This window comes from Silene latifolia, unplaced genomic scaffold (assembly GCF_048544455.1).
Source record: "Silene latifolia isolate original U9 population unplaced genomic scaffold, ASM4854445v1 scaffold_298, whole genome shotgun sequence".
Taxonomy (NCBI): Eukaryota; Viridiplantae; Streptophyta; class Magnoliopsida; order Caryophyllales; family Caryophyllaceae; genus Silene; species Silene latifolia.
Window position 1 is genome coordinate 52,593 of NW_027413235.1, and position 20,475 is coordinate 73,067.

Genomic DNA, 20,475 nt, shown 5'->3' on the forward strand with positions numbered 1-20,475 from the left:
TACCGAAATAACAAAGAGAACGAAGGAATGAAGGAATAAGAAAAGAGGAAATTTTGCAGGAAGTCGAGGAAGAAGAAGAAGATCAGGAGCAGCAAGCAACCTCTGGAAGAGGCACAGCGAGGCTGCGATCCTTCCTGAAGGCGCAGCTGCTGCTGCATTTTTTCTCGACGTCTGAGCTCTGCTGTTTTATAAATACGGTTTTAAAAGGTGGAATTTAAATCAGTTTTTGAACGTGCTCTTGATATAAATTTATATTAATTGATACAAAATAAAACTACAATAATATAAATGGGATTTTACACCCTCAGACTTACATGTTTGACGAAACGAGATTGACTAAAGTTATCGTTTAGTTATTGCTCGATTCGAATATGCGTGAAAAGTGCCCTCGTTAGAGGATTTAATAGGTTGATTAGGTTGATTAAAGGTGGAGTTGGTCAAATTGGTCGTCTATGCAACGTGGTTGGGACTCAGAATGATCTGAGCTTACGTGGTCGATTGATCAAGCACGTAGGCGTCGAAAGGCAATAGCGTAGTCTAGAATGCAAAGAGAGAGAAAGAAGGGGCGGAACACTCGCGTACCAAATATGGAGGCCGAAGGCCTCTATATATACTAAACATACGGAAGAGTTTAGATTGACACGGATACGGAAAAAATCTCGGAAATATTCTGAAAAATGCGAAAAGAGGACTGGAGAAGAGGCGCAGTAACCACTGCGATCCTTCGAAGAGGCACAACAGTTGCTGCGTCATTTCCCCAGATATTTCCTCCTTGGCAAGAAAGATTTCCGCGTTTTATTATGGAATTTCGGTAGAACTACACTTCCTTATTCCATAAAACACAATTTTACGGAAGATATTTACTTAAAATATTAATTTTAATTAGGAATAAATATCTCGAGAATTCTAGAACATTCCGGAATATTCCGACTCGACATTTAAATGGTTTTTAGAAAATGAAGCGGTTTTTGACCCGGACTGCAAATGAACTCTAATTACTGTCAAAACAACCGTATCGGTGCATAGATGATGACCCAGGGTTGACTCGAGTGTTTGAGCTATCACTTGACGATGAACTTATGGACTGTCATAAATCGTTCCGCGTATCAAACATGCGGCCCAATCATAACTGGGTGGTTGGCGGGAGGTGTAGAAATGCGGTATCTACAAGCTCGCGGGTCATGGATCGGGTCGTGTCATCACCGTTCATCTAGCTAGCTTCCGCTGTCACTTAAACCTTAGTTCCTTTGGTTGTTTTGGATTTGTAATAGTTTTGGTTTAGCTTTGAGTTGTAATTTGGTTAAACAGTTTCTATATCTTCTAATATATGTTCTTTGATGGTCTATTTGATATAAAATTTACCTCAGACATTCGAGATGGTAACACCTTGTTAAGCTGGTCTTGGTAAGGCACCTTGGTGTATGGGGGTGTTGCACTTTTGATTCCTAATGCATTGTTTTACTTATGTATTTGTTTTATTGCATGAGTTAGATGGATCTTATAATGTGGGGGGCAACATTCTACGATTATTATGGTTTGTGAGCATCATATGTGAGTGTGATAGATAGAAGTGAAGTTGATGAGATTATTGAATCAAAAAGCAAGATTTGTGAGGTATGGGGGCGTAAGCTTGAGGAAGGTGGTGATGATTAGATATGGTCATGTGATAATGTAAATTTAAGGAGTGTAAATATAGAGGATTGGAAAGATATATGAGTGGATGTAATTTGTGATAAGTGGGGATTAATGGGGTGGAATAAAATTGCTAAGGGAAAGGAATGGTGTCAGTGAACTTAGATCGATTTATGTCGCCATGTGAATTTGTATATATCTATCATGTTTGAGAATTTGGATTGCTAAGAGACGAACCTAGTTGTGTGATTCTTTGGGAAAGTAACGGTATGGAGTACATTTTGATTTCCGGGAATGTTAAAACAAGGTGTAATTAATTAAAGAGTAATCATTTATTGTTTGGACTCCAAGTGGTAAGCGAGAGTAGGTAGGATATTGGAGAGATTTATTGTTAAGAGTGAATGAGAAGTTATGGATACGAACAAATGGGATTTGAGTTTTGGAAGCATTGAGAAGATAACTGAATTACCGAGGAGTTAGGTAATAGGAGTAAAGACCTGAGTTTTAACTGGTGTTATCGAGCGTAATAGGAAAAGAAGGATGGAAGTAAGTTGAGTGTATGTTGACCGAAGTTTTGGGACATGAATATAAGGGAATATGGTGGGTGAGGTACTATAACAAGGACGAGAGATAAATGTTTTATAAGATATGCGAGACGACATAATGGTCGTGAGTTTTGAAGAACTAAAGGAATGAGAATTTGAGAAAGTAATGGCATGATATGAGAAATTTGGTGGTAAGCTAGGAGGAGAATCAAGTGAGGTGTTAATGACTTTCGGTGATATATTTTGTAACGGCATAAGGTATGGTTGTAAGTGCTTGGTGGCTTGTGATTGTTAAAGGCGAATGGAATGTATATTAAGACTATCCGGGGTTTATCAAATGTAATTCCTTATTTGGTGATGGTAACTGAGGATAGATAAGGGGCTTGGTACATGTAAAGGTGATTGTGAGAGAGTACGGATATGAATGATGAATGTGTCGTGGTGTTGCCATTTCTGGAGCCTTGTGATGTCATTAAATGAAAAGGCAATCGTTCTAAAGAGGTTGATTATGTATAAGTGGGGAAGATATTTAGTGTTGCGAGGGGGGCATAAGCTATTGAAATAGAGCCATTTGGTAGTGATTTAAGTATTGGTTATGTGGTCACGTCAGTTTGTTGGTGGTAGATATGTGAATTAGAGATGCAATGAATAACAAAGTGGTTGTTGTGTTCCGGGTTGTGATCCAAGCATGGTGCTTCGTGTTGCGAAACAAGTACGTTCGCGTTGCGGTGCGACTGTTGGTGGCGGTGTTGCGATGCCATAATCGGTTGTGGTGGAGGAGACGAAATCGTTGAGAAACGAATTTTAGAATCTTTTGTTCATTCTGTTATTGGTATATGATTTGATGTCGTGTTTTAATACTGTTGTTTCTTTAATTTTCGACTCGTTGACGAGATAGTAGACTATATTGTAGATGATAATTTCATATTCGGTTGTTTTGTCGTCGTATTTTCATAGATATCTTATTAATGAGGTATGGTTGTTGAAGTACTTTAGAGCTTGATTGGTTGAATCACTTATTGACTTAGTAGTGTCAAGCGGTTAGCGGAGTGTTGTGTCGTGTTGAAATAGAAGCTGTAAGCTATGCACAACCATTTGTTGGCGCTGTAAGGATGGAGTTTTGGGGATGACATTAACGTGTGGACGAGTTTGGTAGAGATAAAATAATTTTTTGCGGATCTCGCTGGTGTGTGAGAGTTTTGGGCCGTGTGTTTTGTGGTTGGGATATGTGGATGCGTAGTAGAGAATATTGTTGTTCGGTGGTGTCGAAGAGTTAATTTAATGGATTATGTTGAGGATCATGTCATATATGTTACGTAGTGAGAGGATGAATTGAGGTATAAATTGTTGGAGAGAATTGGAAATAAGAGTAGTTATCAGTGTTGATGTTAAAGCAATAATCATTTATCAGTGAAATGGGATGGTGATTATGAAAGTAAATAGTTAAGGATTTAGTAGTGGTTGGGTTTCGAAGATGCAATAATTGTATTAAGAAGCTTACGAGGTCACTCATGACGATAGACATTTTATGATATATTTTGCGGTTGGTTACTAGTTGTGTTATTGAGGTATTGTGAAGTATGAAGCATGATGTGTCTTAGTTGTAGAATCAAAGACGGACTTGAGTGTTGATGTCGTTAAAAAAACATTGGTGGTGTCGTAGTATTAATTATTTGGTGATGCTTATATCCCTGATTATTTAGAAATGATTAAAGTTATGGAGTATGTATGATTGAGATGGCACTGACGGTTTTGGGTAATGAAGGCTAGGGACGTGACGGTTACGAGTGTGAGCAAACTGCAAGGACGAAGTTCTTTTTTTTTTTGACAACGATAAACTGATATAAATAAAATAAAACGAGATTACAAAGTATTCGACTACATAAACTAGCTAAAATACAAACCGAGGGGCATCGGAAACCCCAAAACTACTTTGCATCCAACTACCCAGGCTATACTTAGAATTGTACCCAACGGACGATGACAACCATCGTTTCTTGAACGGAGGATGATATTGGGCATCAAAATTGATCAGACCAGCATCTTTTCTTTTATTCCTCTTGATCATTTCCACTGTCTTCGTGTACCTGCAAACAAAATCAAAATGCTCCATATAAACCAAAGAGGTGGTCTTCAAATTAGCGATAACCTACGCCCTTCGACCGTAACCTGATCCTTCCTGCGGCTACGCAACTTATACTCTCTAACTGCCCCAAACCAAAACTGTTCTGTAGAAATATTGCTAATAAGAGATGAGTCCAGAGATATTCGCTTTTTCTTATCAATTTGAAATATGTTGTCCTCTTCAGCCAACTCAGCCCTTCCTGTAGACACAAAGTCAAAGACAGGCAAGGTACTAGAAGCGGGACTAGAAAGAGGATTACAAGTGGGAACTACTGCTTCCCTTAAAAAGTATTCATGGGAAGTTCCCGTCAGGGCTTCCATATGCGAAAGCGGTTTGTGAACACGAACTGTCATCGTGGTAAGAAACTTATGCTGCTGAACTTGAATTTTTTTGCCTTGAAGAAGTTTTTGATAAGAACTTGCATCAATCTTGAGGTGGGAATGGCCTCCACATTTCTTGTTAAAATTGAGAAAGTGATCACCATGAATTTGATTGGAGCATGAAGTACGATCGACATTCATGTCAGTATCGGAAGAGGCATGTGTTCTGACATCGCTGTTAGTACAGAGATACATTCTATCTACTAATGGTGTATCATTATCACTTGGACGGAGCTGTGACGACAAAAAAACTGGCAGTCTCAGACAAATCCTCAACAACCTTCTTACTCTTACTTTGCACAAAAGCCTCTGGAGTTGAAGAAATGCACTTATTCCCTGCTCGAACCTCATTTGTATCAAGAGGTTCTATCTTAACCCGCTAACCATTATGATTAACTAACAAAGACTTCATAACTTCCCCGAGTTCCCGTATAATATCACTGTTAGAAGGTTCTATCACACCTGCCTTCTCTAAAGAAAACTTCGCTTCCGAAAGCCTATTCAAATTTTTAAGAGCCATGGCTTTACGAAGTTCATTTTAAGGGTGGTAGAATATAACATTTCATTTTGGTAATTATTCTTGCACGAAGAATTGTATGGGTTGTGGATTGTTAGTAAAAGGTATGGTAGCGAGGTGGTGTGGTATACGTCGTGATGATTTTGGTACTTTAGCGTTGGTGTTGAATTGGTTGGACTAGTTGTCGAGGTTGATGTTATTTCTTGACTAAGTGTCGAGGGTGGAGGAAGGGTGTTTATGTTATGCGACGTGCAGTGTGAACTTCGATGACAAAGTTCGTTTTTAAGGAGGGAAGCGTAATACTACTCATTTACGGTCATCCGAGTGCTCGACCGTGTGCTTCATTGAGTGTTTTGGTCGGGCTTCTCACATGGGGGCACTCTCTTTGAGTTAGTGTAGTACTCGGTCGAGTACGTTGGTGCACTCGACGAGTGCCCGACTGAAGTCGTGTTTTTGAGCGGTTTTGATTAGAATGATTAAGGAGTATATAATACTCGTTTCAGTCGTCATTAAAATTTTATAAACATTTTCGAAAACATAAATACTCTCCTTAATCATTCTAATCATAAACCAATCAAGGATCTAACTTTCGGTCATCGGATTTCGTAGTTCTTGTGTCAATCGGATTATAAGTACTAGCATTTAGTCTTTATTCATTTTATATTTGTCTTAACCTTAATTTGGGGAAAATTGGGGGAATTGGTAATTGGGCATACTAGATTGATTATTGAGGGGTAATAGTAATTGTATATGATTATTATTTGTAGGTGACAATTTCATGGAGGATTGCTTTTGCGATTACTTATGTGTGCTTGGATTGCAAAAAGGTAGGGTTTCCCTACTCAGTACAGTTGTTTGATTGGTTGTGAGAAGGATTTTGTCTATGTGATTATTGTGATTGATTATTGTGATTATGATTATCGGGGTTGTTGGTTTGGATTTTGTGAGCCATGTCGAGAGATGGTTTCACCCCCTTGTTTTGCCTCTTGTGACTCCCGTCTTAAGGGGATGTGCACATTAATGAGCTTGGGTTCGCTCGTTGCGATAAACGGGGATTTGATGACTGCGCTACGGTTTGACATCGGCAGGGGTGGGTTAACTGTTGCGATGGGTAACCTGGCAGGGCCTCGTTAAGATGAGAGCCAGTGGTTACTCTGGAGATCAAAGTTGATGGACTTGTATTGGTCTGTTCGTATGAGTTATATGTGATTGTGTCGTTGTACTTGTGCTTAGTTGTATAACTGTCACTGACCTTGTGTGGTGTCGTGTGGTGTTTTCTTTCTGTTATGTGTCTGCGGTGATCCATTTGATATTGCTGGCAAATGGTGAGCATATAGTCTTATCAGGTATTGTTGATTGCTGAGCTTTGGCTGGGATTCTTGGAGGGAGCGAGTCACCGCTTAGTTCACTTATTCAGGATGATGATTAGTTTGATCAGTTTTTACTCTCCCGATGTTAGGTAGTTGGAGTAGTATCGCGTTGAAATCTGTATTTTTTAAAGAAGTTAATAAAGTTATTTAATTTGTTCTTTTACTGTCTATTTGATATGAACTACCTCGAACAAACGAGATTGAAATGCTTCTATTTTCTAAGGTAAGCCTTGGTAAAGCTATTTGGTAGATGAGGGTGTTAATTACATATTGATGTTGGGGTTGTTCTGAGAAAACTGATTATTGTAGAATAATTTCTGCGGATTTTTGTTAAAATAATTGTCTCTCAAATTCACATGTATGACGTAAACAATTTCGTGAGTGGCATTAAGGCCAGCCTTTACTAAGGTCATATTCTTTTATACTCCTCATATTCACTATTTTCTTCCCTCTATCTTTATAGGGTTTATTCATGCTTTCTTTCTTATTTCCATTTTTGAAGCTATGTGTGGTCCATATTTAATTTCATGTGGGGTTATATATGTGTGATCAAAATTCATTCTCTTATTCTTGTGCAAAAAAAAAAATAAAGAAAGAAAAGAGTGAATTGCAGGGAGTACTTAACTTCAATTCATTCTTGATGGTATAAATTTAAGGAAATGCTAAATCCCGCGTACAATTTTATTCAATCCCGCGGATTTTTTCGACTTATTACAAACTTACCCCTCTCATTTCTCACCCTAATTTCTCTCTTCTACCAAAGAAGAAATCAAAACCCCAAAAAACAAGAGGTATTACGTAACCCAGTTCCACCCAACACTCAACACCCAACAACCCTCACACCCACTCCCTGCCACCACCGTCCACCCATCACCGCCCCCACTCCTGCGCCGACCCTCCCCGCCCCTACACCCGTTCCATCCACCCTCCATCTCGCCGACCACCCTGTAACACCCCCATACTCCAAGTGCCTTACCAGGACCACTTAAGGCATGGAAGTGCTAACATCTCGGTTCCCCGAGGCAATGATAATCATAAGACAATATCAAAACATACTTAAAAGTATATAATGTTTAAAGTGATTACATACCAACTCCAAAACTGATAAAAAGAAATACAAGATTCTCAGACGGTCTACTGCTAAAACTATCAAGGCTATAAAACATCGTCTGACACAGCGGAAGACTTCTACTGCCACGTGATGACTCATCCCGGCTATCCCATACGCTTCATATCATACCGCTCAATAATCGCTCACCACCCCGAATGGATCACCCACAGTTTTTAAAACATTTAAACGGGTCGATTAATCACACAATTTATATAAACCAAAGAACACAATAAACAAACAGCTCAAACGGTCACACACACAATCACACCCACTCCAATCAATCTCCGTCATCGATCGTCCACCTGGACCACCACGCCGATGGGGGACCGCAGCCGTTCCCACCTAAGCCCCGCTCATCATACCGAGCGATAACCTTGTCCCATTAATGTGCACATCCCCTCCCGTGGCGGGTTCCACGGAGGGCGAAACTAGGGCGTGAAGCCACTCCCGCAAGTGACTCCACTCAGCCGAGAACGCATCTCGAGAACCAGAGACAAACAATCACAACCATCAAACAACAATCAATCAACAACCGTCTCAATACGAATACGATAACAATCAACAATCACACAACACCAACAATGCATTATGGGACTAATACTGAGTAGGGAAACCCTACCTGGAAAGCAACACAATCAGACGGTCTCAACAGCTGATATCAAAAGGCTTCTTCTACGAATCCTCCTCCTAACATGCAATCATACAATTACTACCAATCAATACATACAACAAAACCCCCACATCCCAAATTAGGGTTTAACTAACTTTAATGAAATACTATAAAAACGGTACGTAGATCTTACCCTCGACAGAAGGATCACAAAGGTATAAATAAAGGTAAAATCCGACCTTCCAAGCTCCGAGATTTGCCAACAATGCGATTGATGCGAAGAACGTAGTTTGTTTTCTCTTTTGAAAGCAACTAGGTTTTAAAAATGTTTAAAGAAAAGTGGCGGAAGTAATTATATACTTAATCGCATTATTAACAAAACCGACAAATCATCCCCCCTTAAACCGGCTACTCGGTCGAGTAGCTGAGGTACTCGATCGAGTGCCCCCTTACTCAATCGAGTATCAAGGTTACTCGATCGAGTACCCAACAGGTCAGAAACTATTTTAAAAACGCAACACACCCTTACTCGACAGAGTAAGGCCTACTCGATAGAGTACCCAGAGACTCATAAAACCGTAGTATTACAGTCTTCCCTCCTTAAAAAGAACTTCGTCCCCGAAGTTCAAACCGTACATAAAAACAAACATACTAACTCGGTCAAGACGCAACAAAGCTACTAAGAACTCAAAACAAAACCCCAACTTATAAAACATGAAACCATGAACTCTTAACACCAACTTCACCAACTGTTCCTACCTCCACACATCGCTCACGATGTCGTATCAACTACATCATAAACTCTCCCGACACTAACTCCATACACTACTAACTACCATCCACGAACGCTGCTAGCTCCGTAATATATCATCCACTACCAAATCCAATATCAAGACACTCATAGACATCAAACGGAATGTTACATTCTACCACCCTTAAAAGGAACTTCGTCCTCGAAGTTTACTCACACTCATAACCTCATCATCCAACTGTCAACACTAGCTACTACAAGCACGGCCATGACCTTTAATAAAATCAATCAAAACAAATATCCGTCCTTTATCCTACACCAACACTCTACTTCCAAATATACTACCATATGTACAACCATCAAAATCTCTTTTATCGCATCCTACTCCTCTTAAGATAAATGTTACGTCTTCGTAACTCACTAATACTAAATCCTAGCTATATCGTCTCATAATCCTCATCACCACCGCATGTCAAAGATAACCACCTATAATCTAAACACTCACCATGCATATATCCAAGGCTCTCTTACTTAAACATTTCTCATACCTCAACTCATTCGGCACACCACCTAACCTATACCAGAAAACTCGTAGCAAAATCACCATACTAACTCTCCATTATTCAAAAAACAACATACCTCTCTATGTAAAGCACCTATCTCCCAAAAGCATAACTCACGATCCACACTCGTTACATACACTCACACTAGATCCTCAAGTTCTTTCCTTCATTACCGCAAAACTCATACATAACTTAACATGACACTAATTCCTCCAAACACCCTACACTCACTGTCTCAACAAAGGATTATGAACCACCTGCGTCTTTCAGATCATTACCACACATGTTTTACGAATCACTTGCCATTACCATGTCTACTAAAGCCTTATCTAGAACAAGATCAAAATTACTGTAACAACTTCTGACAACTATGTCCCATCAACCGAATGTCACTATATCATGACAACAACGAAAACATATACAACTCTCTTTCATATCGTACTCTACCCTCATTCCAAAACTTAATTGGTAAGAAACATCAATAAGCAAAACAACTGTCTATCTGTACAAACTGAAACTCACAGGAAGCAACATCAAACAAAACAACGATCTATGTTTTTTTTTTTTTTTGTGAAATGTAAATTTGTATTAATAATTAGGAACATTACACCAAGCACATTCTCATCATACAATACTCAAAAGAAATTAGACTAAATCTAACTTTTGCAGCCAACACAAAGCTTTCCTATGACTCTTACAAGTTTCTATAGAGCCTAGCTTCCCTTTTAAAACACTCTGAATCTTCCTCAAAATCGCCTGAGGATGATGCACCACTCCCTCAACCCGAGCAGTGTTCGTATTGAACCAAATGAGATAAATCAGTGTTGCAAAAGCAGCCATGACGACTTTCTTTTATAGCAAAGACCTGCATCTCCAGTTAATGAGCCAGATAATAAGCTCTCTGTGACAGGCATACCCTAACCACTGCTGAAGTACCAGTAAACACTTCTGACTGTAGACACAATAACAAAAAAGATGCTGCTGAGTCTCCTGTTGTGCACCACACAGATCACAAACCCCATCACTAATGATCCCAAACCGCAGAAGTCTATCCTTAGTCAACAGTTTTTGATGCACATAAACCCAATTAATGAAACAGACTTTTGGTAAACAAAGCCTATTCCATACATAAGGCATCCAACTGACCTGCACATGATCCCTGAGCAGCCAGTCATAAACCTCACTCAAGACATAATCCTTAGATAGCCAGCCATTAGTGAAAAAACCAGACTGTAAAATCTCCTTAACTCTACAAACTTGTCTCTAAGTCCAACTAGAATTAGTAGTAGCCTTGTAATCCCACCAGTTTGATTGTTTTATATAAAGGTGATGCACCCATTTCACCCACAGAGTGTCCTTCTTCTGAGAAATCCACCAGGTATACTTGCTCTGTACTGCCAGGTTCCAGAGAAGACTGTGTTTAATACCAAGCCCACCCTTATCACAAGGCAGGCAGCAGGTATCCCAAGCAATTCTTGGTACCTTATGGAAGTCATCAGTGCCAGACCACAAATAGTTCCTGTAGACTGCATCCACTCTACTGAGAACACCCTTAGGTAATAGAAAGATCATAGACCAGTAGCTGTGAAGTTGTGACAATACTGACCTTACCAAGACTAGTCTTCCTGCATAGCTCAGTTTTTTTGCCCCCCAACTTCTTATCCTTGCCACAATTTTATCCACCAAAAGACTACATTCAGCATTAGTGAGTCTCTTATAAGATATGGGAATGCCAAGGTATCTAAAGGGGAACTGACCAAGCTTAAAACCAGACAGCTGCAGAATTGCTTCAGTAGCCATAGGTGTAATACCATGAAGATACATCTCAGACTTGTCTTGATTCATACGAAGGCCAGAGGCCTCAGAAAAGGAAAGGAAAGCTCTCATGAGGACTCTCACAGAGGCAAGGTCACCTCTGCAAAACAAGAGAAGATCATCTGCAAAAGCCAGATGACTCAACCCCAACTTCCTGCACATAGGATGAAACCTAAACTCTGGTCTTTGAGTAACCACACTGAGAATCCTGGTGAAATACTCAAGACAGAGGGTAAATAGGAGAGGAGACATAGGATCTCCTTGCCTGAGCCCCCTCCTTCCTTTGAAAAATCCAAATTGGTTCCCATTAAGAGCTAGAGAATAGTAAGGGGATGTGAGGCATTGCATGATCCTATTTATCATAGTCATAGGAAATTCCAAAGCAGTCAACATTCCTTCAACAAATTCCCATTCAATAGAATCATATGCTTTCCTGAGGTCAACTTTCATCAGGACCCTAGGAGAACATGTCTTCCTGTTATAGAGTCTCACAAGGTCTTGACAAATCATGATATTATCTATGATATCCCTCCCTTGTAGGAAAGCACTCTGATTAAGACTCATAAGTTCAGCAAGGGTGCTAGCAATTCTATTACAAATGATCTTAGTAATACACTTGTAAATCACATTGCAGCAAGCAATTGGTCTATAATCAGTCACAGAGGCAGGACAATCTTTTTTAGGGATTAAAGTAATAAGGATAGTGGCACTAAACTGTTTTAGCAGCTTACCAGTCCTGAAGAACTCCTGGACTGCACCACACACCTCATCACCTACAACATTAAATGCATCTTTGAAGAAACCAGACGAGAACCCACTACAAAATAAATGCGCGAAACTGACGGCCAAAATCCGTCAATAACGACCTTTATCCGTCAGAAACACGGGTTCCTGACGGTTTTTCCGTCAGGAATGGACGTCACTACGATTCGTCACAAAAAACGGATTCCTGACGGATTTTCCGTCAGGAAATTGATTTATTGACAGAAAACTGACGGGTAATCCGTCATATCAGTCAAGCGTGTTTCTGACGGATTTTCCGTCACGACTACCCATTACTGACGGTCTATCCGTCATACATGGCATAGAAAGTCAACAAAAAGTCGACTTTTCTGACGAAAATTCCGTCAGAAAAGTCAATATTTCTGACGGAAATTCCGTCAGAAAAGTTGACTTTTTTAAAAAAAAATATATATTTTTTTTAAAAGTTAATTCTCATTTATAAATCAATTACAAAACAAAACTGAATGTTAAGAAAAGAAAAGCCTTTTGATTCCTTCAATCCTAGTAACTAGTCTAGCTGAGAAAGAATATGTTCCCTATTAAAAAGTAGTTACAAAATTTTGAGCTGCTCAACTGAAACGTATTCATAATATAAATGGCTGACTTGGCTTCTTCTCATCCTTTCCTCACTTTCTCCACTTCTTTAAAGGCGTAGATTAGCTGTTGTTTCTTCCTTCACCCGCCTTCTCCACATAGTTTGTTCCACTGTTTCAATTCATTCATTACTGAACTATTCGAAGCGAAACTGGCAGCAACCTGCAGTTTGCAGATTGCGAGACATTAGAAAGTGTAGTATTTACAATATCAATAAGAAAGTGAAATGCTACTAACTGAACTCAAAATTAGCAATTTTTACCAGACATTAAAAAGTTTTGTATTTTACGATGACTTCTTCCAGCTTCTCTTCTTCTTTTACCTCAGATGAAGCATTAGTCGAGTGTACATTCTCCTGTGCTTTCTTCTTCCTTTCCTGTAAGAATGACAGTTGAAAATCGAGTGAAAAATAATATTGGACAGGCATATATAATCCATTACTCCATCACTAATACATCAATTAACACGACATTTTTTTCATTATATCCAACATGTAAATTGAGAAATTAGTTATCAAAGTTGACGCCACTTGACCAACAAAGTCAAATGGTGACAATTTATAAATGGGATGGAGGGGAAAATAATTGAACCAAACTTATAGTTAGCTTGAAGTGCTCACATTAAGAAAGGTTTTCACATTATCACCAAATCTTATTTAAGACCGTCTTAACTTGACGGCTCTCATTATAATAAAGGTGGAAATGAAAAGAGGTTGTGAGACGTCTTAAGTTAAGACGGTCTTACGCAAGACCGAATCTCACATTATAGCATGCACATAATGGAGACAAAGTATGCAAACAAGTTATCATCTTTGTAAGACCACACGAACATTATGATTTATGACTTGAGAAAATTTCTTGTGCATCGACTCCTTGATTATCCAAGTCTTACTATCTCTTCCATTGAAACATATACGGAAGTCTCTTTATGCAACGAACAGAAATCAATTTCTTTGATACAACAAAAAGACTATCAAGAGTATCCACACTCAACCAACCTCTTAGAACAAGAAAACCTTGTCACACTACGCATCACACGAGTAAACTAATGGGTGAATTTACGACTCGTCTCGTCTGGTCAAATGTGGACTACTCAAAACTGATAAACTACAATAACTGAACATCACATTAGCAGTCATTAAAATGTTAAAAATAATAGGCATACAATAATTTGTTCGTGACAGTCCAATAGCCAGGGGTGAGGCCACCTATACTATTGGTGTAGCACTTTTTTTTTTTTGGGGAAAGTAAGTGTATATATTAATAAAATCTCATCATACAAGAGCTAACTAGAGATTATCAACCTCTCTAGTTAAATACAATTTGGACACACACTTGTTAACCACTCTCTAGTTACATTAGTTCCTATAACAAGATTTCTACCTCTCAAATTCATTAACAAGCACTCCTTCACCTGTTTTATCAAAACAACAGGGAAAGGAAGCCCATACAGTAACCTGCATCTATTCCTTACATACCAAATGAGATACATAAGATGTGCTCATGGCCACCACTTGTTTCTTCAAAAGTGAACGTTCCTGAGCCTAATCCACAGTCAATAATTCCATTCAAAGGAATCTTGACTTGCAGCCATTCCTCCAACAACCTCAGACACCTCTGACTATAAGAGCACTGAAAGAATAAGTGTTCAATATTCTCTTCCTCTGTGTCACATAACAAACACCTATTTCTTGCAGCAATCATCATCTTCATTAACCTATCCTGGGTGAGTATTCTCTTATGAGCTACCAGCCATATAAAGAATGCATGTTTAGGCACAATCAACCTGTTCCTAGTCCAGTGGTGCCACCGGACATCAACACCATCATCAACAAGCCAATTGGTGTAGCACTTGCTACACCAAAATACAAAAAAATCTTGAGAAATTAAAATTTTTGCTACACCATTAATTAGCCATTTATTGATTATTTATGTTATTATCTCTCTCTTTTAATCCTATTTCCCAAGTTCTCTACTTTGTTACATTCAATTCAAGAAATATTTCCTTGACCTGTGCTTTTCAAGAATTTCAACGTTCCTAATTCTCAAAAATGCTGAAGAAGTGGAAAAAACTAGTCTAATGAGTAGTGTAAAAGCAATGCCTACAAAATTCAAGAATGAGATGGGACTCAGATAAACCATGGCTATTGCTTTTAAAGTTATTCTTTGTTGTTAACCTTGACGTTTACTTTCTAAAACGCTAATGTAGTCAACAGATAAAACTTGTTTTCAAATAGTCATGTCCGAGTACGGGAGTAGTACACTAATTTCGCTACACCAAATAAAAAATCCCGGCCTCGCCTCTGCCAATAGCAAGCCAAGAATACAGAAAACAAATCAAATAAACAATGCTTCATTCATAAATCTCTCTTAAGGTGGCAGTATCCGTCTTAAGATGAAACAAGTCAAATATGCTCACATTTACATATATAGGACAAACCTTTAGTTAGCATCCCTAGGCAACCTCCTTTTGTCCTATGTACCATATTTGACCCATTTTAAGTTTAAGACGGATATTACCGACTTAAACAAGAATTGTGTTATTAACAAACGCATAAGCAGTATAATAATGCAAACCCATGTGAAATAAGCATTAGAATAATCTCCCAAATCACTGCTTTTGAAAATTTAGGAATTAATTTACTATTATACATCACAAATTGCAGTCAAAATTGTAACTTTAAGTAAACCCAATTGTTGAAAACACAAAGAGTAATTATTCTATAAGAAAATGACCAAATAACCTGAAATTCCTCAAATTAGGAGTCTCATTTTCATATTGAAATCAAATTAGCAGATGAACAAATACTAGAAGAGAAAAAATGTAATAAATAAATAAAAAGGGAAAGAAATGAAAGAATGTATACTCACCAAAGAAAGAGAGATGGGAGATCCGGCAAGGCCGCATGGTAGTCGGAGTAAGAGAAGGGAGCCGGAGAGTGGCCGGAGGTGAGGTGGTCAGTGGTAGTGAGGGTCGATTTTGGGGGTTAGGGTTTGGGTAATGTTAAGTGATTTGGGAAAATAATGATAGGAAATGAGGAAAGACGCAGGGATATGTTAACAAATTTTCGACGGAAATTCCGTCGGAATTTTTCTCAATAATTGACATTTGACGGGATTTCCGTCGAATATCTGTGAGTCGACGGAAATTCCGTCAGGATGTATTGGCGCGTTGTTGCTTTTTTAACGCGCCGGTAAGAACTCGTGATGGCAATTCGAGACGGGATTTCCGTCAGTAATCCAATACTGACGGAAATTCCGTCACTAATCCGTCAGTTTCCCGAATTATCTGACGGTTTGAAAATTCCGTCAGAAATTCCGTCAGTTTCCCGCATTATTTTTGTAGTGACCCATCAGGGCCTGGAGCTTTATCACTAGGAATGGACAACAAAGCTACCTTGATCTCCTCCTTGGTAATAGTTCTACACATAGCAGCAGCCTGATCAGGGGTAACCAGCTTGCCCTGTTTAACTACTCCAGCACACACTTTAACCACAACCTCAGAAGTACCCAATAACTTCTCATAATACTCCAAAAAAGCATGCTCAATGGTATCAGCTTCAACACACATCTGACCATTAGCATCTTGGATACTGAGTACTTTATTCATAGCTCTTCTGGCCTTGATGGTTATGGAAATAATGCGTGTTCTCATCAGCATTATTTAACCAGAGAGCCTTTGCTTTCTGAGCAAGGTATGAGATCTTTGCAGTTTCCAAATCCTGATAAGATTTAGAGGCAATCCTCTCCTCAGCCATAAGCATAATGTTTGTGGGGTCCTGGTGAAGTCTCCCCTGGATATCCTCCAAAAACAATTTAGCCACCTGAGTAGAGTTGACAATGTCCCCATAACCTTCTCTATTCAATTTCTTAAGAGGACCTTTCAGAAGCTTCAACTTTTTTGCAACTTGATAACTCAAACACCCAGTGATTGATGTACCCCCAAACCTGCTGGACAATACTCAAAAACTGATCATCTTTGCCCCACATATTGAAGTACATAAAACGAGACTTCTGCCTGGGATAGGTATGCCACAGCTCCATAAGACAGGGACTATGATCATATAACCCCTCAGGTAAAAAGGTAACAGACCCAGAAGGGCCCTGAATGAGCCACTGATCATTAGCCAACGATCTATGTTTAACTGGTGTGTACTTTCGAAAACTCGCATCATAATCATCCCGCCTACTCCACCACAACCGGTGACGGTATCGCAACACCGCCACCAACAGCCACACCTGCAGTGTGAAAATACCCGCATCACAACACTAAATACCGTGCCCGGATCACCACCCGAGGCACCACAACCACATCGATAGTCATAACAACGTACACAATCCCATAAGCACTGACTCAACATAACTTCTCGGACAAGAAAAACTTACTCAAATCCACTTTACTAAATCACAAAGCAACATATTATATGAATTAAACAGATAATAACCTCATGAATATCATCCCCTTACCACATCACGGAATAACATATATCATGAATACATACAAGTATAACCAGTCATGCCAGATCAATCAAATTATTACCTCTTTGAATATCATTCAATTAAATTACCGTGTCCAACATATATTACAAAGCATTCAAATAACAGTTTTATAACTATCACACCATACCACTTCCCGTGAGGTCAGAACCTCACACAAACATTTATACACATCGTAGACCCATAATCACATCCAACTGGTCAGTCCTGATCACGTAAGTTACCACTCGATAAAGGTTACCTGTCGCCCGAGCTTAACTCATATGCCCCTCATAACATGTTCTCCCATTCGCATAACCATCACCTCATGCCAAGTATAACCATACCATTACTATTCAACTATTAGCACCCGCCTCATCTAACCACATCTTATACTTCCTTACAACCATACATATCTATCCGGCCTCTACAAAATCAACCTCAATAGAATTGCTACCTTTCTAATATACCATCACCCTTAACCACTAGTCACAAACCATAACACTACCATTGTCCGGACATCAAACCTCTTACACTCGTCTCTAAACATCACGATTTCTTTCCTATCTTTGGTTAACATCCCAAATAACGAACATCGAATCCATCAACAAAATTACCTCAACATTCTTCCCAATACTATCCTTAATTGTATCATCATCTAACTCTCCACCAAAATTCTCGTATCGTCCAAATACTCCACCAACTTCTTACTCCCTTAATTCCTCGAAACTCATGATTAATCATGTTGTCCCGAAACTTCTGTATAACCATTAACTTACTTACTCTTGATAGTATCATACATCTCGACGATTCCTTAATTTTATGTCACATAACTCCGGTGAACATTTTTCTCAACTTACTTTTATCCTTCTTTTCTCTTTATACTCAACAATACCATTTAATAACTCAACTCCTTATTACTTCTACCTAACTCTTTAGTGCTCCAATTACCTTCTCATCATTCCAAAACTCAAATTCCATTATTTCATATCGATATCATCTCACTCTTTCCTACCATGGATCTTCTCTTATTATGCTATCACTCACACTTGCCTCTAATCTGTCCATAAAGTCAACGTTCACTGTTCAACCATTGCATCTCCTTTGTACATTTCTAGAAATCAAAATTCCTTTCATACCGTTAATTGCCCAAGGAAATCCCACAATAGTTTCACCTCTTAATAAACCAAATCTCCCAAACTCACTCACTGACTACAAATCCACCTCGCGACATGTCTCCACACAGTTCACTATATACCACTCTTCTCAACCCCTTTAAAACGAACTTTCATTATGTATATTCTTAACCCACATGACTCCTAACCATCTCCCTCCATAATTCTTTACACCTCTCAAGTTGCCACTATCCACATCCTTACTCTCAATAATCCTTTCATTCTCACGTTCCTTAGACTCACATCATCCCTTGCCCATATTCACTCACTTTTACATTACTCAACACACACTCATATCACTCATCTCATCTTAGAAAACACGTTCTATGCCTCAATTTAGCCATAACGATCTTCCTTTTCTTTTTCCACTATCTATCGCAACCACATATAACTCATGTCCTCCCACCGAATTCATACTCACCACAGGTGCCACTCACTACACCACAAGATTGGGTAACTTACGCGTCAAGACCAACATACATGTAAAACAATGCATAAAGAAGCAAAATAACACCTTTGAATTAAACATAATATGCAACGAAGTCAAAAGATAAGCATATGACCCAAAATAGGGGTCACTAGATCGAGTACAGGCCACTCGATCGAGTAAAAGGACTTACTCGATCGAGTAGGTGAAGGTCAAAAGCACGTAAAACAAATCACCAGGGCTACTCGATCGAGTAACTAACGTACTCGATCGAGTGCCGCCTACTCGATCGAGTACCAAGGCTACTCGATCGAGTACCTCACGCAATTCTCAACATTGTCCAAGTTTTCGTTAAACGGTCATAACTCATTCATTTCTTGGTCGTTTTGGGCGTGTAACCTATCGTTAGAATCGTAAAAGAACAAGCTATCACCTCCAATTGGAATCACATTAAAATCATTTATGCATCTCAAGGTATAACAGTTTAAAGACAACCTCCCTATAATCGAAAACACAACTACTTGATTTTACTTCCCAACAACTTAAACGACAACATGGTAAACAAAAACAACTCGATGCTCATAAAACTAGTATCTCTAACCACATGTTACTAACTTCAAAAGCCAAGCAACAAATAACTCGATGCACATATATCATTCAACTTACCAATCACATATTACCCACATGTTTTTATTATATAACTTTACGTAAACAAAATCACAATTATACGACATCAAGTATCATATTCACATGTTACTAGCATAACAACCTTATAAAATCTCTTCCATCATACAACATGTTTTATAAAAAAAATATCATATTATCATGCAACAATTATCATCTTTTTCCACCAATTATTCATGCTCTTACTCAAACTTTCAGCTATATAAACTCGTACAACACTACCAACAACATATATGTATACATAACTCTATGTATAACTCAAATCAAACAAATTTTCTTTCCGTATATCTATAATGCCATATCGTAAAAACAACTATCATGCTTTCAATCAATAACTTACGAAATCACATCATCACCATCTTTTCTACACATTCCCCATTCTCCACATACATACATCCACTGATTCATGCCACACATCACTACATAGGTACACAATGCACAAGGTAAACACATAGCGATCCCGACTCATATCCCATAGTGACCGGTTCAAAATTGTAGGGCGAGTTCGCGACATTAGGACGTCTCCCAAGTCTTTGCATTAGCTCCTACAACTTCTACCCCGGGTTCATTTTAATTGACTCCATATGTTCATTGGATTCATTGGTTATAGGTTTCAGGATCGTCGCTCTGATACCATTTTGTAACACCCCCATACTCCAAGTGCCTTACCAGGACCACTTAAGGCATGGAAGTGCTACCATCTCGGTTCCCCGAGGCAATGATAATCATAAGACAATAACGAAACATACTTAAAAGTATATAATGTTTAAAGTGATTACATACCAACTCCAAAAAGCGATAAAAAGAAATACAAGATTCTCGGACGGTCTCTCGCTAAAACTATCAAGGCTATAAAACATCGTCTGACACAGCGGAAGACTTCTACTGCCACGTGATGACTCATCCCGGCTATCCCAT

General features: G+C 38.8%; 1 long non-coding RNA gene across 1 annotated transcript; it reads right to left on the reverse strand.

Moving 5' to 3' along the window:
• Positions 1 to 12,624: 12,624 nt before the first annotated feature.
• On the reverse strand, positions 12,625 to 15,851 carry LOC141639203 (uncharacterized). The gene is made up of 3 exons (XR_012542406.1): positions 15,667 to 15,851; positions 13,059 to 13,172; positions 12,625 to 12,958 (listed from the first exon to the last, which is right to left on the reverse strand). It is a non-coding gene; the product is annotated as an uncharacterized LOC141639203 (long non-coding RNA).
• Positions 15,852 to 20,475: the final 4,624 nt, after the last annotated feature.